Source organism: Cetorhinus maximus, chromosome 17 (assembly GCF_964194155.1).
Source record: "Cetorhinus maximus chromosome 17, sCetMax3.hap1.1, whole genome shotgun sequence".
In the NCBI taxonomy this organism is placed as follows: Eukaryota; Metazoa; Chordata; class Chondrichthyes; order Lamniformes; family Cetorhinidae; genus Cetorhinus; species Cetorhinus maximus.
Window position 1 is genome coordinate 82,756,335 of NC_135895.1, and position 24,676 is coordinate 82,781,010.

Genomic DNA, 24,676 nt, shown 5'->3' on the forward strand with positions numbered 1-24,676 from the left:
TCATCTGGTTCGCTAATGTCCTTTAGGGAAGGAAATCTACTGTCCTTACCTGGTCTACATGTGACTCCAGACCCAAAGCAGTGTGCCTGAAATGGCCAGCAAACCATTCACTGCAAGGGCAATTAGGGATGGGTAACAAATGCTGCCTTTGGCAGTAATGCCCACATCCCATGAAGGAATATTTTTTTTTTAATTGCAGAAGAGGGATGTGTTCATAAACTGCAGAGGAGAATTGCTGAAAACTAGCTATGTTTCGCATAGATTTTTAAAAATGTCTTCTTTCACAGGATGTGGCTGTCGCTGTCGAGGCCAGCATTTATTGTCCATCCCTAACTACCCTTGAAAATGTGGTGGTGAGCTGCCTTCTTGAACGACTGCAGTCCACGTGGTGTAAATACACCCATGGTGCTGTCTGGAGGGAGTTCCAGGATTTTGACCGGGAAATAGTGAACAAACAGCCAGAAAGTTCCAATTGAGGATGGTGTGTAGCTTGGAGGGGAACTTGCAGGTGGTGGTGTTCCCATGCATCTGTGGCCTTTGTCCTTCTAGGTGGTAGAGGTTGCAGGTTTGGAAAGTGCTGTTGAAGGTGTCTTGGTGAACTGCTGCAGTGCATCTTGTAGGTGATACACACTTTTGCTGGTGGTAGAGGGAGTGAATATTTGAGGTGGTGGATGGGGTGTCAATCAAGTGGGTTCCTTTGTTCTGGATGGTGTTAAGCTTTCTGAATGTTTTTGCAGCTGTATTTATCCAGGCTAGTGGAGAGTATTCCATCACACTTCTGACTTGTAAATGGTGGACAGGCTTTGGGGAGCTAATTCTCAGTCTCTGATCTTGCAGCCACAGTATTTATATGGCTGGTCTTGTTCAGTTTCTGATCAATGGTAACACCAAGGAAGTTGATAGTGGAAGATTAAGTGATGGTAATGCCATTGACTGTCATGGGGAGATGGTTAGATTCTCTCTTGTTGGAGATGGTCATTGTCTGGCACTTATGTGGCCCAAATGTTACTTGCCACTTATCATGGCTGGAGTTGTTTATTTTGTTGCTAATGGAAGTTTACTGCAGGTAGGCTTTGTGGAGTGAAATTGCCACGGCAGGAGTGCGTAATGGGCTCATAGTGAATCAGTTCAAACATTCACTCCCTCTACCGCTGATGCACAAGCCTGTATGTTGTCCAGGTCTTGCTGCATATAGACTACTCCATTATCTGAGAAATCACAAATGGTGAACATTGTGCAACCATCAGCCAACATCCCCATTTCTGACCTTACAATTGAAGGAAGGTAATTGGTGAAGCAGCTGAAGATAGCTGGGCCTCGGACACTACCCTGAGGAACTCCTGCAGTGATGTTCTGGGACCAAGATGATTGACCTCCAACAACCACAGCCATTTTCCTTTGTACTAGGTATGACTCCAACCAGTGAAGACTTCTCCCCCGATTCCCATTGACTTCAGTTTTGCTAGGGCTCCTTGATGCTACACTTGGTCAAATGCGGCCTTTATGTCAAGGGCAGTCACTTTCACCTCACCTCTGCAGTTTAGCTCTTTTGTCCATGTTTGAACCAAGGCTGTAATGAGGTCAGGAACCAAGTGGCTAGGGCAGAGCCCAAATTGAGCATCAATAAGCAGGTTATTAATGACACATTTTTCAAATTTAACAGTCCACCCCATAAGAAATCATCAACATGCATCATGAAGATGCCTGCAAATTTCCCTTTTTGGTACCACTATAACATTGTGGGATCTGCTTTTAATTGAACACAGCCTACTTCCAGCAAAATAGGTCTCACTGCAAAATGCCACATAACTGTGACACAACTTTAAGAGGCCAGAAGTCAAAGACTGAATGGTTGATAATTGTATCTGTGTTTTCTTGATCAGCAAGTCTGAACACTACTGATTGCTGCTTCTCACTAAAATATATTTTCAATATTTACTGCGCAACACAACTTTATCACAATATTTCAACATCTCAAAAATCTCAAAAACACCAATATAGAATGGGGTAATAATTAAGTGGACAAAAGGACAAGATTGAAGTCAATGGAAAAGACTCTTGGGAATCATGTGCAGTGTAAAGCAGGTTACTGATTCACTCTGAGCCCATTATGCACTCCTGTCCTGGCAATTTCACCCCACAAAGCCTGCTCTCAGTAAACTTCCATGAGCAACAAAATAAACAAAACTCCGGCCATGATTCCACCCTCTGTTCACAAGATAATTATGGATGACAAATGCCATCTAACCCAGCTCATCTCATCCATCCAGAATGACATATGTATTAGGAGCAGGAGTAAGCCATTCGGCCCCTAAAGCCTACTCCGCCATTTGATAACATTGCTTGCGTGAGACAGTAACTACAATTCAAAAACATTTAATTGGCTGTATTTTAATTTAAAAGTGGTTTGAGACATTGTGAAAGGTACTGTATTAGATGTAGGTTTTGTCTTTCTTATATTATATCTGCACACAGTAGGCAAAGTTGAAATGGTAAAACTGGAGGCTCAATGCTATTTTGCTTAGGATAATTAATCACAGAGCAATCGACTGGTGTTAGGAAAGTGGCTACAAAGAAATCACTAATTTTACATAACAACTCAAATCTAGTAGCTAATACCACCTTACCATTCTGACTTCTCTGGCGCCAACATTCAATTTACCATTGGTGGCATCTGCTCCTTTTATGCTAGTGACACTATCCCCAGGATTTGCCAATCAGACAGCACCTTAGGAAAAACTTACAGTAGACTGAATGGCTGATCTAAATTTTCAGAGAAGAATAATACAAGGTACATAAATTCAGTGTGGCCTTAACTCAAGAACTGGATTGTTTCCCCTTACCTGAAAAATTGGTATACAAATTGTGTTGTGCACTGTGAATTTCCAGCCTAAATTTCCAGAATGCATTTGAAAGTGCCACATCAAAGGTTACTGCAGAAAGTAAAAGCTCATGGTGTAGGGGGTAACATATTGGCATGGATAGAAGATTGGCTAGCTAACAGGAAGCAGAGTGTTGGCATAAATGGGTCTTTTTCTGATTGGCAGGATGTGATGAGTGGTGTGCCACAGGGATTAGTGCTGAAGTTTCAACCTATTACAATTTATACAAATGACTTCATTGAAGGGACCGAAGGAATGTTTGCTGAATTTGCTAACGACACAAAGATAGGTAGGAAAGTAAATTGTGAAGAGGACGTAAGGAGGCTACAAAGTGACATAGATAGGTTAAGTGATTGGGCAAAGATCTGGCAAATGGAATATAGTGTGGGCAAATGTGAAATTGTTCAATTTGGCAGGAAGAATAAAAAGCTTATTATCTAAATGGTAAGAGATTGCAGAACTCTGAGATTCAGAGGGATCTGGGTGTCCTAGTGCATGAATCACAAAAGGTTAGTATGCAGGTACAGCAGGTAATTAGGAAAGCTAATAGAATGTTATCATTTATTGTGAGGGGAATTGATTACAAAAGTAGGGAGGTCATGCTTCAGTAGTACAGGGCACTGGTGAGACCACATCTGGAGTATTGTGTACAGTACTGGTCTCCTTATTTAAAGAAAGATGTAAATGCGTTAGAAGCCGTTCAGATAAGGTTTACTGGGCTAATACCAGGAATGGGTGGGTTGTCTTATGAGGAAAACCTGGACAGGTTAGGTTTGTGTCTTCTGTAATGTAGAAGGGTGAGAGGTGACTTAATTGAAACCTTTAAGATCCTGAGGGGTCTTGACAGGGCAGATGTGGATAGGATGTTTCCTCTTGTGGGAGAATCTAGAACTAGGGGTCACTATTTAAAAATAAGGGGTCGCTCATTTAAGACAGAGATGAGGAGAATTTTTTCTCTCAGAGGGTAGTGAGCCTTTGGAACTCTCTTCCTCAAAAGGCGGTGGAAGCAGAGTCTTTTATTATTTTTAAGGCAGAGGTAGATAGATTCTTGATTAACAAGGGGGTGAAAGGTTATTGGGGTAGGCAGGAATGTGGGGTTGAGGTTACATTCAGATCAGCCATGATCTTATTGAATGGTGGAGCAGGCTCGAGGGGCTGAGTGGCCTCCTCCTTCCCCTAATTTGTATGTACGTATGTAAAATGGAAAAATGCAATTAATAAATAAGAAATCCCAATAGCAAAAATGTGACACCCCCCACACCAGCAACCCCACCCCGACCTCCCCCCTCACCCCTCCAACACCCCCCCCGATCTTCCCCCTCACCCCTCCCACATCCCCCCGACCTTCCCCCTCACCTCTCCAACACACCTGACCTCCCCCTCACACCTCCAGCACTTCCGACCTCACCCCTCAACACCCTCGATCCCACCCCTCCAATGCCCCCTGACCTCCCACATCCCCTCCAACACTCCCCAACAACCCCCCACCCCTCCAACATCCCCCTCTCGCCCACCCCCCGCTGTAACCCCCCAGCCCCCAGCATCCACTTGGCTCTAAAACAAAGATTTTACTTACTATTTTTCAACCAAGAACACTCTCAGTTGCTGTGCTGCTGCTGTTGACCCTCAAACAGGTTGGTGGTTTTTTGGCTGGTTGAAAACAAAATCAGGGCCTCTAAGCTCCTCAAAGGTCAGAAGCAGCAGCCGCAGCAACTCATCGAAATTGACACGGAAAGACCGGCTTTTAAAAAAAATCAGAGTTCAGCCTGAAGGTTCAATTTTTTAAAAAAAAAGTTGGCCTTTCAGGTCTGCAGCTCTGCCTGGGCTCCCAGGCTACCCAGAAACTCCGTTTAGGACACGGAGCCAGGGCACCCCCCCAGCTCCCGGACCCTGGTATTTGGCACCATCTGCACCCGCTTCTCCTGGGTCCTGTGGATAACTACAGTCTTACCATAATGCCATATTACCGTACCAGGAACTTTCCATTCCTTATGACCCTCTCTTTTGCAATACACCATGTCTCCAGAATTAAAGTTCACCTCGGACTTTTATACGATGCCTTAGAGCTCTCTGAATTTTCTTTGCGGCCTCAGCCTCGATGAAAGCTCTTCTCCCTGCATGTAAAGCAATCAAATATGCAGAAACAAAAGAACTAATCATAGTCACCTCTATGGCAGGGATACTATCGCCCAGCACAGAAAGTAGTTCAGGTTTCCTCCAATGGACAATTGATAGGGACAATACCACCCAACCATCTGTAGTGAATTCTTTGCATGAACCATCCATGCCAGTGCAGTTGTTAACTTGCGGTTTGGTTGATCTGCTGAGATTTTATGCACCATTTCATTTAACTCCGCATGATTCATTCCACAGGGTCTACTGCTGAAAGAACCTTCAATTGCAATAGTCATGACCACAACGTTCACGTTTTCACAGGTTTCTAAACTCGCCATGAGCGAATTTTCCTCAATTATCAGTTAGAAACTTAGGCGGTGCCCCAAGTCCGATCCCTATCCATTTCTCCATGACTTTATCTACAATCATCCTTTTGTCCTTGCCACGTATTACTGGAGAAAGATTAAATCTGGTTGCCATGTCTATAAAATGTAAAATGAAAATATTTCTGCCTTGGTCCCATACCTTTGGATCCATGACAGCTACCTCATTGTATTCACATGCCAATGGAAGGCTTGCAATAGAATTTAGCAGTGTCCTCTAATAATTTTTCTGTATTTCACATTTTATCTTGCTCCATGTCCAGTTTCATTTGTGCCTTTTTAATGGAAGGCTTACGTAACTGTAAAGGTAACTCACTGGAGACTACATCTGTACTACTAAAGAGGTTTGTTCCAGCTATTTTGCATGGAATCACCACTCTTTTTAGGTGACCTCAATGTGTTATAATCCCGAACCTAAACTTCCATACTCTCTGACCTTACATCAATCCTCACTACTGAGTGAATCTACATAACTTTTTAGCCAATCTGTTCCACACATTCCGACAAGGGTGATGCTGTTGTTGCCTGTCGTACTGACCTCTACCTCGCAGAGGCTGAGCGCCAATTCTCAGACATTTCTTCCTACCTTCCCTGGACCATGACCCCACCACCAAACATCAAGCCATTGTTTCCAGGACTGTCACTGGCCTCATCTCCTCTGGAGATCTTCCCCCCACAGCTTCCAACCTCAGTTTCCCAACCCCGGACAGCCCGCTTTTACCTCCTTCCCAAAATCCACAAACAGGACTGTCCCGGTAGGCACATCGTGGCAGCCCGTTCCTGCCCCACGGAACTCATTTCTTCTTATCTTGACTCCATTCTCTCTCCCCTTGTCCAGTCTCTTCCCACCTACATCTGAGATTCCTCTGATGCCCTACGTCATATCAACAATTTCCAGTTCCCTGGCCCTAGCCACCTCCTCTCTCATCATTGATGTCAAATCCTACTACACTTCCATCCCCCACCAGGATGGTCTGAGGGCCCTCCACTTCTTCCTTGAACAGAGGCCCGAACAATCCCCATCCACCACCACTCTCCTCCACCTGGCTGAAATTGCTCTCTCACTGAACAATTTCTCCTTAAACTCGTCTCACTTCCTCCCAATTAAATGGTGTGACTATGGGTACCTGCATGGGTCCCGGTTATGCCAGTCTCATTATGTGGTATGTGGAACATTCCTTGTTCCAGTCCTACTTAGGCCACCTCTCACAGCTCTTTTGTCGGTACATCAACGACTGTTTTGGTGCTGCTTCATGCTCTTGTCTGGACCTGGAAAAATTTATCAATTTTGTTTCCAATTTCAACCCCTCTATCACACTGACATGGTCCATCTCTGACATTTCCCTTCCCTTCCTTGACCTCTCTGTCTCCATTTCTGGTGAGCAACTGTCCACCAATAGTCATAACAAGCCCACCAACTCCCACAGCTACCTCAACTGCAGCTCCTCACACCCTGCTTCCTGTAAGGACTCCATCCCATTCTCTCAGTTCCTTTGCCTCTGTCACATCTGTTCTAATGATGCCACTTTCCAAAACGGTGCTTCTGACACATCTTCCTTCTTCCTTAACCAAGATCTCCCACCCACTGTGGTTGACAGGGCCCTCAACCGTGTCCGACCCATGTCCCCCGCCTCTGCCCTCACACCTTCCTCTCCCTCCCAGAACCATGATAGGGTGCCCCTTGTCCTCACTTTTTACCCCACCAGCCTCCGCATTCAAAGGATCATCCTCCGCCATTTCCGCCAACTCCAGCATGATGCCACCATCAAACACATCTTCCACTCACCAACCTCCCCTCAGGATTCCATCAGGACTGTTCCCTCAGGGACACCCTGGTCCACTCCTCCATCACTCCTTACACCTCATCCCCTTCCCATGGCACCTTCCCATACAATCGCAGAAGGTGCAATACCTGCCCCTTTACCTCCTCCCCATCCAAGGGCCCCAAACACTCATTTCAGGTGAAGCAGTGCTTCATATGCACCTCCATCAATTTGGTCTACTGCAGTCGCTGCTCCCAATGCGGTCTCCCCTACATTGGGGAGACCAAACGCAGACTGGGTGACCACCTTGCGGAACACCTTTGTCTGTCCGCAAGCATGACTCAGATCTTCCTTCACTTGCCATTTCAACACACCACCCTGCTCTCATGCCCACACGTCCGTCCTTGGCCTGCTGCAATGTTCCAGTGAAGCCCAACACAAACTGGAGGAACAGCACCTGATCTTCCAATTAGGCACTTCACAGCTTTCCGGACTTAACATTCAGACCATGAACTATCTCCTCTATCTTCACCCCTTTTTTAATCCCCATTTTGAACATTTATTTTTTATCCACTTATTTTCATTTTTATTCATTTATTCATTGTTTTATCCCCTTTTTTAAAATCACTTTTTCCAACTTTATTCCCCAGCCACTGCCCCCTCCCCCTACCCAACCCCCAAAAGGGCCATCGATTACTTGTTCCATGTTGTTCTTTCAAAGAGTGCTTACCTTTGTTCTGCTATTAACACATTCTGCTTTCTTACCTTTATGCCACTATCAGCATCTCTTTTAGCCCTTAGCACTAGCATTTACACTCCCTTTGCCTTTATGTCTATGATATCTTTGTCAATCTCTCCTTAGCCCCCACCTATTGCTGGCTTTCTATCCAGCTTCATCTGTTTCACCCCACCTTAAACAGTCTAAATTTCACCAGATTTCTACTTCTCTTTAGCTCTGAAGAAGAGTCATACAGGCTCAAAATGTTAACTCTGTTTCTCTCTCCACAGATGCTGTCAGACCTGCTGAATTTTTCCAACATTTTCTGTTTTTATTTCAGATTTCCAGCATCCACAGTATTTCGCTTTTATGTTCCACACATTGTCGAAATACAACAACTTAACACATCTCAGTTAAATGAATCCATGACTAATATATTCATCACTGGGCTAAAGCTTCTTGTGACTAGTACAATTCTTTCAGACTGATCATTATCATCAGCTGCAGCCTCTGAACACTGTGTCATGCGTCACTTCGAGAGCCCTGCTGTTTTACCTTTGGGCAGCTCATTGCATAATGATATTCTGACTTACACCTGAAGCACCTATTAACTGTGCCCCGGGCATTCCTAGGGTTCATTCGCCTACTATTGCTGCACCAATTCTAATGTCTGCTGTAGTATCTAGATCTGCTAAAAATGCTTTCATTCTCATTCCTTCTGTCTGTAACTCTTCCATTGTACTGGCACCTGTGTCCAGATGATCTCGAAATGCTGTAATCATTGAGTCCTCCATCATCTGTGACACCGCAGAATATCCCATTTGAGGCATTGCCTTGATGCTGGAAATTACTGTTTCCCTGGGAAGTTTTTCAAGGTAGCAGACGCTTGCTCCAAAAGAGCCTTCTCTTTCTGAGAACCGAACCCCAGTTAAGACCAGGAACCTGTCTATATGTGACACCTTAGCACAATCCAGCAATTTAAATGTGAGCCCTGTACAAGGAATCTCCAAATGGAATTTCTTCAATCTTTTATATAGTTGTTAAAGTCCATGATATATTCCTCCACGGAATGACTGTCCATCTTTCGAAATCTATCAAAGTCTGACAATGTCTCTTCAACGTCCAATAAATCATCTTTCTGGTAAACTTCATCCATGAAACCTAATAGAGGAGCCAAACCTTCCTCAGTATCCAAGTGTCAGGCATCCAGCTCACAAAATGTTTTGCTTCTGATTTTACTTTTGTTAGGAAGCAACAATGACAAGGCCATACTGTGTTTCCTCTTTGGTAGGGATGTAACCCATGTTCACATACCCACTTCATTCTTCCACTGTTCATAAGGTTCAGACTGAGAACATTGGCAGGTAATCATATCCTTATAATTTACACATGCTTTTAGCAATTCTTCATAAAAGCTACTCAGATTGTAATCTTAAGGGGAGACAGTGGCATAGTGATAATATCGCTGGACTAATAATTCAGAGACCTGGGCTAATGGTCTGGGACATGGGTTCAAATCCCACCACTGGGAAATCTGAAAATCTGGAATATAAAGCTAGTCTCATAATGGCTACCATGAAACTATCATCAATTGTTGTAAAGAACCACCTGGTTCAATAATATCGTTTAGGGAAGGAAATCTGCAATCCTTACCTGGTCTGGCCTACATGTGACTCCAGACCCACAGCAATATGGTTGACTCTTAACTGCCCTCTGAAGTGACCAAGCAATTGGGGATGGGCAACAAATGCTGGCCTTGCCAGCGACACCCACATCCCATGAAAGAATAAAGAAAGTCTTAAAAAAAAATTCAGTTTCCCAACTCTGCCTTCAGGCAACCATTCTCTGCTACCATGTTAAGCTTCTGGCAGCCAGTTGATGAAGGGGGAGACCAGAGGTCAGGTTTTAGATTTATTCACGAAGTGAAACATTACAAATGTATAGCTCCTAGCTCTATAACCCATGACCAGTGTCTCTAATTGTGTGCTTAAGTAAGTGCCCCCTACCTGTATATACTTAACCTTAATTTATACAATTAACAAAGAACATGGCTGATCTACGATCTAAATTCCATTTTCCCACTCTATCCCCATATCCCTTAATTCTCTTTGTACTCAAAAATCTATTGACCTTTGTCTCGAATATACTCAACCACTGAGTATCCACAGCTCTCGGGGGTAGTGAATTTCAAAGATTCACATGTCTTGGAGTGAAAGGAATTTCTTCTTATCTCAGTCTGGAAGGCTGTAAAGTGCCGAATTGGAAGATGGGCTTCACTGGAACATTGCAGCAAGCCAAGGACTGCATGAGAGCAGGATGATGTGTTGAAATGGCAAGCAACAGGAGGGTCTGGGCCATGCTTGCAGACAGACTGGAGGTATTCCGCAAAGCGGTCACCCAGTCTGCATTTCATCTACTCAATGTAGAGACCGCATTGGGAGCAGTGAATATAGTAGACCAAATTGAAGGAGGTGCAAGTGAAGCGCTGCTTAACCTGAAAGGAGTGTTTAGACAGGAGAGGAGGGACAGGGGCAGGTGTTGCACTTTCTGTGATTGCAGAGATGGTGCCGTGGGAAGGGGATGAGGAATTAGAGTTTACCTGAAAGGAGTGTTTGGGGTCTTGGACAGTGAGGAGGGAGGAGGTAAAGAGGCAGGGTCATCTGTCACTTGTTTTTATGTTTTGCTTTCACAGAGTGCTGACCCTCATTCTGCTATTAACACCTTTTGCTTTCTTACCTTTATGCCACTATCAGGAACTTCCTTACACTTTACCACTACCATTAATACTCCCTTTGTTTTGTGTCCATGATATCTTTGTCAATCTCTCCTTAACTGTCACTTATCCCTGACCTTCTATCTCATTTCACCTGCTCCACCCCCTCTTAAACAGTATGAAATTCATCATATTTCTATTTCTCTTTAGCTCTGAACGAAACATGAACTCTGTTTCTCCTGCCACAGATGCTGCCAGACCTGCTGAGTATTTCCAGCATTTTCTATTTCTATTTCAGATTTCCAGCATCCACAGTATTTTGCTTTTATCTTTCTGAAAGTAAAATTTCCAAGTCTCTCACCATTCAAAAAATATTCTGCTTTACTTATATTTTCAACCGAAGCGGATAATTTTACACTTTGCCACAATGAACTCCATCTGCCATGATCTTGCCCATTCACCCAATCTGACGGCCACTCAATAACACTCAATCGTAGCCTTTGCATCTGCCTCACTGATTACTTTCCCACCTATCTTTGTAATGGCAGCAAACTTGAATATGTTACACTCAGCCCCCTCATCTAAGTAATTAATACAGATTGCAAATGGCTGTGGACGAAGCACTGATCCTTGCAATAGCCCTCAGATACTGAACTCCTCAGATACTGAAACAGTCCATGTCCAAATGCAGCAAGACCTGGACAATATCCAGTCTTGGGCTGACAAGTGGCAAGTAACATTCGCACCACACAATTGTCAGGCAATGACCATCTCCAACAAGAGAGAATCCAACCATTGCCCCTTCATGTTCAATGGCATTACCATCACTGAATCTCCCACTACCAACATCCTGGGGGTTACCATTGACCAGAAACTGAACTGGACTAGCCATATAAATACTGTGGCTACAAGAGCAGGTCAGAGGCTTGGAATCATGTGATGACTAACTCAACCCCTAATTCCCCAAAGCCTGTCCACCATCTACCAGTCACAAGTCAGCAATGAGATGAAATACTCCGCACTTGCCTGGATGAGTGCAACTCCCACAACACTCAAGAAGCTGGACACTGTCCAGGACAAAGCAGCCCGCTTGATTGGCACCACATCCACAAACATTCGCTCCCTCCACCACCAATGCACAGTAGCAGCAGTGCATACCATCTACAAGATGCACTGCAGGAATCCACCAAGGCTCCTTAGACAGCACCTTCCAAACTCACGACCACTATCATCTGGAAGGACAAAGGCAGCAGATAGATCGGAACACCATCACCTGGGGGCTCCCCTGCAAGTAACTCACCATCCTGACTTGGAAATACATCGCTGTTCCTTCACTGTCACTGGGTCAAAATCCTGGAACTCCCTTCCTAACAGCACTGCGGGTGTACCTACACCACATGGACTGTAGCGGTTCAAGAAGACAGCTCACCACCACCTTCTCAAGAGCAACTTGGGATGGGCAATAAATTCTGGCCCAGCCAGCGATGCCCACATCCCGTGAATGAATAAAAAAAACTAGCAGTAGCTGCAAGCCCAAAAATGTCCTGTTTATTCCTCTGTTTTCTATCCTGTGACCGATCCTTAATCCAGACGAATGCATAACTCTCATAAAGGAGTGATTATTAAATTTAAACTCATTGAACTGAAGGCAAATGATTGATCTAGTTAGGAAATTGGCTGAGTGACAATAAAAAGACACTAGGAATAATGAACAGGTACTCTAATAGGCAGGATGTGACTTGTGGTGTCCCACAAGGACCTGTATTGGGTTTTCATCTGTTCACTATATTTATTAATGGTTGCATGTCCATGGGGTGTGTGGGGGTGTAAAGACAATCACAGAAAAATTGCTTTTCCTCGCAAGTAATTTTCTCAATAATCAAAAGCCCAGGGCTTTTCTTCAAGGTGAAGGAAAACTGGAAACAAAGCTCGATGGGCCAACTGGTCTCCTTCCGAACCTTATTAAACTATGATTTTAAAAGGCAAGAAATCTCTTTAAACTATGTCTATTTCTCATTGGATGGTGTGACTTTTTCCTTGCCCCCATTATTTTTTCATCAAAACAAAAACAAAGCTTTAAAAAAAAAGTGCTCTTCCACCCTGTCCGGTAAAATCCCTTGGATGTAACCGTACTGCAGCGGTGACCTTGTCTTTGCAGACTGCTTTTAAGAAGCTTCCAAGCATTATTTTGAATGGTCTCTAATCTCCAAACAGCCTTCTCTGCTGAATCCAAAGGAAATACAACTTGCACTTATACAGCGCCTTTCAGGACCATAGGTCTCCCAAAGTACTTTACAGCCAATGAAGGAAACACAGAGGCCAATTTGCACACAGCAAGCTTCCACAAACAGCAATGTGACCACGACCAGAAAATCTGATTTTGTGATTTCGATTGAAAGATAAATATTCATCAGGGAACCAGGATCATAGATTTACAGTCTCACTCGAAAGATTGCACCCCTCAGTAAAACAGTCTATGAACATTTACAATAACATGCGACTTATATTCTGCTATTGAGAAATCCAGCCAATAATTATGTCAACTCTTTAATTCTGACAAATTCTAGCCTTTCACTGCTACGTGTTTGCAAAGCTTATATCATCCAGAGAAATATTCTGCCGGGAATTACCATGTACGATTAGAGCACTCTTCTTGGTAAACAATTTGAAGCAATGAAGTGCAAAACATTTCCTGCCTGGGCTTTAACATAGCTCATTTCCTCCCCTCCTGCCAACCTCTTGCTGCAAATCCCCATGTCAGAGGGTGAGCAGGAGAAACCAATCAGATGCTGGGCCAGTGTTTGCCTTGCTGGAACCCCAAGCCAAGGCTCATTTGGCCTACATTCCATGAGACAATAATACCAACTGACCTACTGCTGGGATTAATGCTCAGGAGACTCAAGTTCAAATTCCACCATGATAACTGGGTCATTTAAAAAGAAAAAAATCCAATAAAGCCTGGAGTAAAATGCTAGTCTCAGTAATGGTGACCATGAAATTACCAGATTGTCAAAAAAACCCATCTTTTTCTTTCAGGGGAGGAAATCTTCAGTCCTTACACAGTCTGGCCTACATGCAACTCCAGACCTACAGCAATGTGCTTGACTCTTAAATGGCCTCTTGTTATGATCCCCATGGAGACGTATAATATCAAAGAACCAAACTGCCCAAACTGCCCCAACAAAAGAAACCGATGGTCAGAATTTCACTTTTAAAAACTTTTACTGTAACAATCAAACCACAATCAACATAAATTAAAGATTAATTAACAGGCAATTTGTATGCAATAGAAATCATACATTACACTCCAAGTAACTGATACAACAAAGATAGATCTCACATATTTCTTTAGAGTACGATCAACATATATAGCATTAGTCTCAGCCACAAAATCCCTCAAAACTTCTTTCTCAGGTTGAGGCTCAGTTCCTTCAACCACACGCGGTTTGATCATCAAGTAACCACTGACGACAGCTTTGCCTCACCAGAGTTCCGCAGATATGATCATCACCAAAAAGACGCATTTGTGCAGAACCTCCTTCACTAGGTTCATGATAGTCCCAATGGCATAGCTTCCCCAGAGTCACCTTCATCTGGCCACTCAATAATAGCCCAGTATACAGTATGGTCAGCTCTGGTTAAAAAAAAACCCAGCCCCTCAGCATGCCTGTACTGCTCATGCAGCTCTTCACAGCCACTAAACTGTTCTAGCCCCTGCTGAAAACTGATCCCACAGGGCCTTTTGTTTGTTTTATCCCAAACAGCTACCATGTCCCTAGCAACCTAATGTCACAGTCTAGTTCATGGCTCTGTCCTTCATTTGGTTCCTGTTTCCCTAGCTACCCGAGGTCAGAAATCTGAAGTCACAGGTATTACCAAAAACAGAAGTTTTGGTTTCTATTTCAGTTAGGGGTTGTGTCAAAACATACAAGCTTTGAAATCATTTCATATTACTGTGAAACGGCCTAACAAACCACTCAGTTGTATCGACCGGTACATAAAAGATGAAGAACAATAAAACGGACAAACCACCTGGCATAGACTTAGGCACTGGATATGCACTGCCATTGGGTCAAAATCCTGGAACTCCCCTGCTAAAGGCACTGGGGATGTGCCTATGCCATATGGCCTGCAGCGGTTCAAGAAGGTACCTCATCACTATCTTCTCAAGGGAATTTAGGGATGGATAATATATGTGGGCAGCAACACACACATTCCATCAATAAAAAATGAAAAAAGCTTAATCTAGGGTCAAATCTCAAATGCACAACCGTAAAAAGGCACATCTATACCAGGTAACATCAAAACAATTGACAAGCTGATCAGACATCAGGCAATGCCTTTCACTATATCAGTTCGGGACCCCATGCAGATGAGTGAATGAGCTTGCATTTATATAATGTTTTTCACATCCTCAGAGTGTCCCCACGCAGCAAAGAAACAGTTTTGGATTGTAGTGCCCGTAATGTTTGTAATATTGGGTAACGTGGCACTTAATTTTCACATAGCAAAATCTCAATTATAGCATTGTGATTAATGGAATGATCTCTTTTTAGTGATGTTGGTTATACATAAATGTTGGCCAGAACGTCGAGGAAAACTACCCTCCTCACCTTTGAAATAGTGTCCTGGAATCTTTCTTATTCACCTGAATGTCTTGATAAAGTGCCACATCAGAAAATAAAAGCTCATGGTGTAGGGGGTAACATATTGGCATGGATAGAAGATTCACTAGCTAACAGGAGGCAGAGAGTTGGCATAAATGGGTCTTTTTCTGGTTGGCAGGATGTGATGAGTGGTGTGCCACAGGGATCAGTCCTGGGGCTTCAATTTTTTAAAACTTATATAAATGACTTGGATGAAGGGACCGAAAGAATGGTGGCTAAATTTGCTAACGACACAAAGATCGGTAGGAAAGTAAATTGTGATTAGGATGTAAGGAGGCTACTAAGTGACATAGATAAGTTAAGTGAGTGGGCAAAGATCTGGCAAATGGAGTATAATGTGGGCAAATGTGAAATTGTTCAATTTAGCAGGAAGAATAATAAAGAAGCTTATTATCTTAATGGTGAGAGATTATGGAGCTGTGAGATTCAGAGGGATCTAGGTGTCCTAGTGCATGAATCACAAAAGGTTAGTATGCAGGTACAGCAGATAATTAGGAAAGTTAATAGAATATTATAATTTATTGTGAGGGGAATTGATTACAAAAGTAGGGAGGTTATGCCTCAGTTGCAGAGGGCATTGGTGTACAGTACTAGTCTCCTTATTTAAAGAAAGGTGTAAATGCGTTAGAAGCAGTTCATAGAAGGTTTACTGGACTAATACCAGGAATGGGTGGGTTGTCTTATGAGGAAAGGCTGGACAGGTTAGGCTTGTATGCACTGGAATTTAGAAGAGTAAGTTAATTGAAACCTTTAAGATCCTGAGGGGTCTTGACAGCATGGATGTGGAGAGGATGTTTCCTCATGTGGGAGAATCTAGAACTAGGGGTCACTGTTTAAAAATAAGGGGTCGCTCATTTAAGACAGAGATGAGAACTTTTTTCTCTCTCAGGGTTGAGTGTCTTTGGAATTTTCTTCCTCAAAAGGCGGTAGAAGCAGAGTGTTTGAATATGTTTAAAGCAGAGGTAGATAGATTCTTGATTAACAAGGGGGCGAAAGGTTATCGGGCGTAAGCAGGAATGTGGGGCTGAGGTTACATTCAGTTCAGCCATGATCTTATTGAATTGCAGAGCAGGCTCGAGGGGCTGTGTGGCCTACTCCTGCTCCTAATTCATATTTTTGTGCATTCATATATCTCATTCAAAAGACGGCACTTCCAATTATGCTGCACGCCTCCAAAGTACTGCACAGAAGTGTTAGTCTAGATTATTTGCTTAAATCTCTGGAATGGGGCTTGAACCCATGACCTATTAACTTTGAGGCGAAAGTGCTAATGTTGATCTATGGCTTACACCTACCTTCCATGGTCTTAATGCCACCCTTTGGTCTTGGCTGACAGTGCTCGTCAATTCACCACAAAACTATGCTCAAAATTTGCCTGCACATGGTGACTCCTTTAAATCCAGAACTTGCTGCATAGGAAACTCACCAGCCCCATACTGTGGTTTATATTATCCGCTCAGGTGCCTGGGAACACTTTTAATCAACATTTGTAACCTACAATGCCCACACTGCAGACTCCAAACGTCTCCACAGTCTCGTCAATACCAATCTGTGACTAAACATCAGGAATTGCAAAATTACTGGCAGAGGTAGAAATCCCTTTTCCCTTCCATTCCTTGGTTGGGCAGCTTACCATCTGTCTATCAATATTTTTCAGGAAAAAAAGCTTTAACTACTGCAGATGTTAGTGATAGTCATTATAAATACTATTACAATATTCCTCTTCCACTCTTAAACATTCTGGTCTCTTGTTCCAATTCATTTCAAGCAATTCCTTGGTAAGTAATAGAACCAGTCGAGATCTTTTCCTACAAACTGTTTGCTTTAAATAAACAATAGCACAATGAAGTAGTGTGGCAGATTGATCCCCTATTAATGGCTCTATCCTGTGGCAGTACTTTTGGGATGGAAGCCCTTACAAACTGTGCTTCCATGCAAAATGTTTTACTGTACTATGAAAACAGCCCTACATCTGCGAAGTTGGTTGCAGGCAAATAGATACAAATATTTTGGTGCTGAATCAAAGGAACTGTTTTTGGTAAAGAAGTTTCCTAAACCCACATGTTGCCACATCACTTTCAATAATCGTTGAGAGCGAGGTTCATGTTGGGCTGCGAGATGGTGGTGAAGGGAGATTGTCAATCTCTTCCTATCAGAGGTGTGCCTTACAGCAGTTCAGGCAGTCTTGGAATCCTAGCCAAGACTGGGAATTCTCTGGGTGGGGAACCTTGTGAATGAACACAAATGGTACCAGACCAGGGTGTGTATTTCACCAACATGTTGAACCAGCAGTGCCATGGCAAACTTCTACTGTTAATCTCAGGTCCAATCGTTGTACCTTCCTTCATTTTCCTCAGAAGTTACTTCCACAGCAACACCGAGTTCATTCGAAACTTTGTAGGCAAGAAATGTAGAAATCAAAAAAATGTATTCAATCCAAGTCCAAAGCAATTTACCCCAGCTGTGCACTGAAGGCGAGACAGGATGGTGGGTAATACTAGCAGACAAAAGCTTAACAATTTTAAAAGACATTCATCTAAGCACTCTTGAAAGAGGCATGAGTAGGTTGCATAAACAGGATCACAACATGCTAACATAATGGATTGGAGAACATCATAACAAGCTGCTTGGGCAGGGAAACCCTGAATGCAATTTCTGGCCTATACTCAAATATTAAGTACGGTTTAGATCTAGTAACGTGTAATGAGGTAGGATTAATAAGAGATCTCGTAGTTAAGGATCCTCCAGGGGGTAGCAATAACAACATGGTAGACTTTCAAATTCAGTTTGAGGGTGAGCAACTCGGGTCTCAAACTAGTGTCCTCAACTTAAATAAGGGCAATTACACAGGTATGATGAAAGAGCTGTCTAAAGTGGGCTGGGAAAATAGACTAAGGGAAAAGTCAGTGGATAAGCAGTGACAGACATATAAGTAGATATTTCATAATGCTTAATAGAAAGTTATCCCGATCAAAATGAAGGACTCGATGAGAAGGATGAGCCACCCATGGTTAACAAAAGCCTTCAAGGATAGTATCCAATCAAAAACTAAGACATACAAAATGGTGAAAACTAGTGGTAGGCCTAAGGATTGGGAATTTTTTAGGAGCCAGCAGCGAATGACTAAAAGGCCAATGAAGAGGAAGAAAATTGATTATGAAAGTAAATTGGCAAGAAATATAAAAATAAACAGTAAGAGCTTCTACGGGGATATAAAAAAGAAGGGAGTAGCTAAAATGAGCGTGGGACCCTTGGGAGGATGCAACTGGAGAACTGATAACAGGGAACAAGGAAATGGCACATAATCTAAACCAATATATTGCATCAGTTTTCATGGTGGAGGACATTATAAACATTGCAAAGATATCAGATGAGCAAGGGGGGAAAGATCTTGTAACAGTCTCTATTATGAGGGACAAAGCATTTGACAAACTAATGGGACTAAAGGCAGACAAGTTGCCAGGGCCTGATGGCCTGCATCCAAGGGTTCTAAATGAAGTGGCTGCAGAGATAGTGGAGGCATTGGTCGAAATATCCCAGAACTCACTGGATTCTAGGAGGGTCCCAGAGGATTGGAAAACTGCTAATGTGATGCCACTGTTCAAGAGGGAGGGACACAAAAAGCAGGAAACTATAGCCAGTCAACCTAACATCTGTCGTTGGGAAAATGCTAGAGTCCATTATTAAGGAAGAAATAGCAGGGCATTTAGAAAAGCTTAACACAATTAAACAGAGTCAACATGGTTTTATGAAACAGAAATCATGTTTGATAAAGTTCTGTGAGGATATAACAAGCAAAGTTGATAAAGGGGAACTGGTAGATATAACGTATTTGGATTTCCAGAAGGCATTTGATAAGGTGCCACTTAAAAGATTATTGCACAAGATAGGAGCTCACGGTATTGGGGGTAATGTATTAGCATGGATTGAGGATTGGTTAACACACAGAAGACAGAAAGTCGGGATTAATGGATCTTTTTCAGGTTGGAAAGACGTAACTAGTGGAGCGTCACAAGGATCAGTCTTAAGGCCTCAATTATTTACTATCTACATTAATTAATTGGAGGAGGGAGCAGAGTGTAATGTTTCCAAATTTGCTCTCGTTACAAAAATAGGTGGGAGGGCATGTTGTGAAGAGGACATAAGGAATCTGCAAGGGGCTATAGACAGGTTGAGTGAGTGGGCAAAAACTTGGCAGATGGAGTTAATGTAGGAAAATATGAGGTCATGCACTTTGGTAGGAAGAATCAAAAGGCAGACTATTATTTAAATAGAGAGAGACTCCAAAGAAGTGCAGCACAGAGGGATCTGGGTGTTCTTGTGCATGAAAAACAAAAAGTTAGCATGCAGGTGCAGCAAGTAATTAAGAAAGCAAATGGAATTTTGACCTGCATTGCTAAGGGGTTGGAGTTTAAAAATAGGGCAGTTTCGTTGCAACTGTACAGGGTGTTGGTGAGGCCGCACCTGGAGTACTGTGTACAGTTTTGAACCCCATATTTAAGAAGGATATATTGGCATTGGAGGCAGTTCAAAAGAGTTTCACTAGGCTAATTTCTGGGATGAAGGGGTTGATTTATCAAGAACGGCTAAACCGGTTAGGCCTTTATTCATTAGAGTTTAGAAGAACGGGGAGTGATCTTATTGAAATGTACAAGATTCTGAGGGGGCTTGACAGGGTAGATGTTGATTAGATGTTTCCACTCATTGGGGAATCTCAAACCGGGGACATAGTTACAGAATAAGGGGGCACTCATTTAAAACTGAGATGCAAAGGAATTTCTTCTCTTGGAGGGTAGTGAATATCTGGAATTCTCTACCCCAGATAATTGTGGAGGCTAGATCACTGAAAGTATTTAAAGAGGAGGTAGTTAGATTTTTGAAATATCGGGGAGTTCAGGGTTATGAGGAGCTGGCACGAAAGAGGAGTTGAGGCCTGGGGCAGATCAGCCATGATCTTATTGAATGGTAGGGCAGGCTTGAGGGGCTGAATCACCTACTCCTGCTCCTATTTCTTATGTTCTTATGTAGTGTGGGAATTCGAGCACTCCAAACCTGTTTAAATCACCGTGATGAGTGAACTACATTCAAGGTCTATACTTGTAAATGATGGAAAGTGAAGAAGTCTGCACCATTGCCTGTGCTTTTTTAGAATTGTCTGCAATAACAACCAATTTCATTTATTTAGTGCCTTTAGCATAATAAAACATTCAAAGCAGTTTCTTAGGAGCATTACAAAGCAAAGTTTAGCACTGAGTCACAAAGCAATGCCAGAATAGTTGGTCAAAAGCTTGGTCAGAGAGACCAGTTTTAAGGAAAGTATTAAAGGAGGATAGAGAAGCAGAGAGATTCAGAGAGGGAATTCAAGCTTTGGGCTAAGGTAACCGAAGACACAGTCACAAGTGGTGGAGCAATTAACCTCAGGTATGCCCAAGAGGTCTGAATTAGATGATGCAGATATCTCAAAGGGCTGTGGGATTGGAGAAGATCACAGACATAGGGAGGGCCGAGGCCAGGGTGGAATTTTAAAACAGGGCTGAGAATTTTAAAGTCAAGGCATTTCTTAACTGGGGTTCAGCAAGCACAAGGGTGATGGGTAAACTGGATTTGGCGTGAATAAGGACAGCAGAGCTTTGGTTGACTTCAAGTTTACAAAGAAAAATAATTCAACAACCTAACCATTAATTATGTCACAGGAAAAGTTTGCTTGTGAACTGTGTTCAGATCATCAATAACATGTCCTGTAATATTTCAGTTCGAAGGCACCAGGGCAGGGCCGTTTTAAAAGGGGAAATTACATCAATGAACCATGCAGCCAACTTTCTCAACATGTGAAAACAATCTACTGCAGGACTGATATTTTTGAGAGATTTCCTTTTAAACATTCACAGTCATACATCCAAATTACTCTGGTGTCACCTTTGGGCCAAAGTGCTCAACCTAAAGGGCATCTGCCCCGGTTCTAGAATCATATGTAGAAGTGTGCGTTCAGGCGTTTCCTCCAGCTGAACGAATACATACACACTTACACACGGAAGGTGGTGGATGGGAAAGACGTTTAAAAATGGGAGCAAATTAAAAGAAAGTCTGTTTTTTATGCAAGGAATATGGGGCAGCAGTTTAAAATTTGAAAGCATGTGATGTTTGCAAAATCAATTTCTTTACAGAGAGTAGAATGCAATGCAATTACTTATTAAAGGAGTAGACCATTACAATGAGATCAGTTGTGTCTGCTCCATGAAATGTTCCAGTGCAACAGCTGATGTGGAAACCAGACAAATTCCCACTTTGCCTCTGAATGTGGTTTTTGTTTTTCATTTTACAGCTGAACCTGAAAATGTCATTAGACTTCGCTTCTTCAGAGGTATATTGATTTCCCCTTTCAGGAATTTTTTATACATTATCTATAGTAACTTTAACAGACAGTATCAGTTTCACAAAGAACCTTTCAGCCGCCATCTGCAACAGCTTTTGAATAGTGAGTAATATTGTACAACACATTCTGGTTCATCAGGGTTTATTTGAAATGTACAGATTAAGGAACAAATGATGGCTGGGAATGTCGACATGATCCTACAGACAGCAAATCGTCAATGAATTAAACCAAGCACATCAGCCATGGCTCAGCTGGGAGCACTCACTTCTGAGTCAGAAGGTTGTGCAATCACGTTCCACTCCAGAACTTGAGCACAAAAATCAAGGTTGATACTCCAATGCAGTCCCGTGGGAGTGCTGCACCGTTGGAGGCATTGTCCTTTGGATGGGGCGTTAAGCTGAGGCCCTGTCTGCCCTCACAAGTAGGCATTAGGATCCCATAGAAATATCTGAAGAGGAGCAGGGGAATTAGCCCCAGTATCGTGACCAATATTTATTTCTCAATTAACATGTTATCTGGTCAATATGATACTGCTGTTGTTGGGAGCTTGCTATGCGCAAATTGGCTGCCACATTTGCTACACTACAATAGTGACTACACTTCAAAAGCACTTAATTGGCTGTAAAGCACTGTGGGACATCCTGAGGTTGTCAAAGTGCTATATAAATGCATGTCTTTCTTTTTATGTTCACAGATGCTGCAGAAAACGCCCAAGGAACAAAAAATGCCCTTGACATTTTTAATAGATATAATTGTAAGTTAATCCCAAAGTGGGGCCCTGATATACAGGTAACACCAGATCTTGGTAGCTTTGAAGTGAGATGGATCAGACTGGGAATTCAGTGGCGTGAAAATCGTATGACCTGCTTTTAGTTATGATAAAAACTGTTGCTTCAACACACCAATCACCTGCAGTCTGTTGCAGAATTTTTTTTAGCCTGATAACCCCCGCACATTGATTAACAAAACTGCTGTGTTGACAGAATACATTACTGCCGTGTTGCTGCTACACAGACTCCCAATGGTTTTCAAAGTTGCTCTTAAATATGAGTATTTTACTGCATTCCCTTCAAATTGTAGGAAAGCACATCGGCTGACTACTTGTTTCTGTACAGCCAAACAAGTGATACCAATGTGAAATGGGAGCTTGAGCCATGTTGGTGGGGAAAAAAAATCGTCCATCTTGACTAACATGAGGATGTTTGTATTGAAACCCAGCTTTATCAAACCCAATGAAGCGCAATATCTAACTTATGTTGGGAAAAACATCCATCACCCAGCGACCCATTGGTTGTTCCTAAGTGCACAGGAGCTGTAGAGAAAATTATTTTACAGTGGGCAAGTCAAAAGCTTGATGAAAAGCTGATACCAGTACTTGGCAGTCAGTCTTTCACAAATTGGATAATTATCTTAGAATGGTCCAGGCAAAGTTGCAAAATTGAGAGTGCGGCAGCGCTACCTTGTATAGCTGTCATTTTAATATGGTCACGCCAATGCTGTACAACAAAAATTCTTGGGCAATATCACCGTCCCAACATAGCTTGTGATCAAGTCCCCAAATACAGCAGGGGAACTGGCACACTGCAGTTTAGAGATCAGATCCTGAAGTGGCTGGGTTCTGGCTCTGCTTTGCATTGCTCTTCTTTGTCATTTCCAATCATCATGATCCTCTACATCATGCGTTTCAAGTGAAGCAGTAATGGAAGTGGATAACAGCTCTTCTCCATCACGTAGAACATTGAGCAAAACCATGGCAGCTTAAAAAGCTACTAATCCCAATTCTCAAATAGAGATGTGTGTCATTTTTCAAACCACAGTCTGCAAAGATAACATATGGTGGCTCAATAAAATTACTACTGCAGGACTGCTGGACACATTGCATTTCCATTTCTTTAAGTGCTTGCTACCGCTTAAGTGCAGGGCAAGTGTTTCTGTCATGTATATGCTGCTTGTTCACTTTATAACTGAAGATGTTATGATGACATATCTCCCTCTCAGCCTGCTTTTCCTGCCACCTCAAACATCTATCAACTACCTTATCCAGGAACTATTGGATTCATAAAGTATGGTAAATCCCCGTGTGCAGATTGTTCCCATCACATACGTTCATCCGTTTTTATAAGTAATTGTTTTGCAATTTGCAGATTTGTAATGAAAATGGTAACCATAAAACTGGAATGCATCTTTTAAGTTGGATTTGATAGTACATGGCTTGAAATCAAAGTGCTGCTCAGGGAGATAAATTATTACATAATCTGTCCATTGTGCGGAGTGCAGGAAACCTTTCATTTTTATTCTGTAAATTAAGGACACCCGCATTTTGCAATGTTTTGTAATTATTGAAATGCTCATAATTGCGCAATCCTTTTATTATTTTATTCTTTTTTATTTCAATGATTGTCTATAACTATGTTATGAATTATGATTACTTTGTTTTATTTGCATCGTCGTCACAATTCGGCACATGCCACCATGACGATTTTTCAATAAACCAATTATCTATCTTTTAGAAGTTCCACATTTTTTACAGGACTTCAGAATTTATTTTTGGGGTGTGAGCAAGGTCCTTTTTACTAATCATGTGAAATTGACCTCGGAAGGTGGTGGTGATGGGCCTTTTTCTTTCAACTGTTGCAGTCCTTGTGTTCATTAATGATGTTCCCACAATGGTAGGCGATAGGAGATTCAATTGTGTTTGACTCCCACTGTACATACTTCCTTTGCAATGGTCTAATTTTCTTCTTTTACCTTATGTGGCAAAAATAAAATCTCCAAAGTTGAATCAATTCTGCTCTAAGCTCCCCAACACCAGCCAGCTCTAACGATTCAATCGGCACTGATGGTACCTGATCACTGAGCAGAAAACTAGTGACACCTGACATTAGCAGATTGGCAGCTTAGTGCTAATTAGTCAACAATTTCTTCATTACAGTAAGTATATTTGTTTTAAACTTCTGATAATATAATGCCCTGCGTGTGCAATGACAAGACAATTCATCTTTTTACAACCCACTGAATTGGAAGGAGATTACCAGATCCTAGCTGATACCTTGGCAGAAGTA

At 42.4% G+C, this 24,676-nt stretch overlaps 1 protein-coding gene and 1 long non-coding RNA gene across 3 annotated transcripts in view; one reads left to right on the forward strand and one right to left on the reverse strand.

The window, feature by feature from the left end:
* LOC144692556 (uncharacterized) overlaps positions 1-24,128 on the forward strand; it is a 29,421-nt gene extending 5,293 nt beyond the window's left edge. The window contains exons 2-3 of the long non-coding RNA XR_013579345.1: positions 21,564-21,602; positions 22,309-24,128. This is a non-coding gene — a long non-coding RNA (uncharacterized LOC144692556). The remainder of the gene's footprint in view (positions 1-21,563; positions 21,603-22,308) is intronic.
* atf6 (activating transcription factor 6) overlaps positions 1-24,676 on the reverse strand; it is a 367,278-nt gene that overhangs the window by 44,980 nt on the left and 297,622 nt on the right. The window lies entirely within an intron of this gene.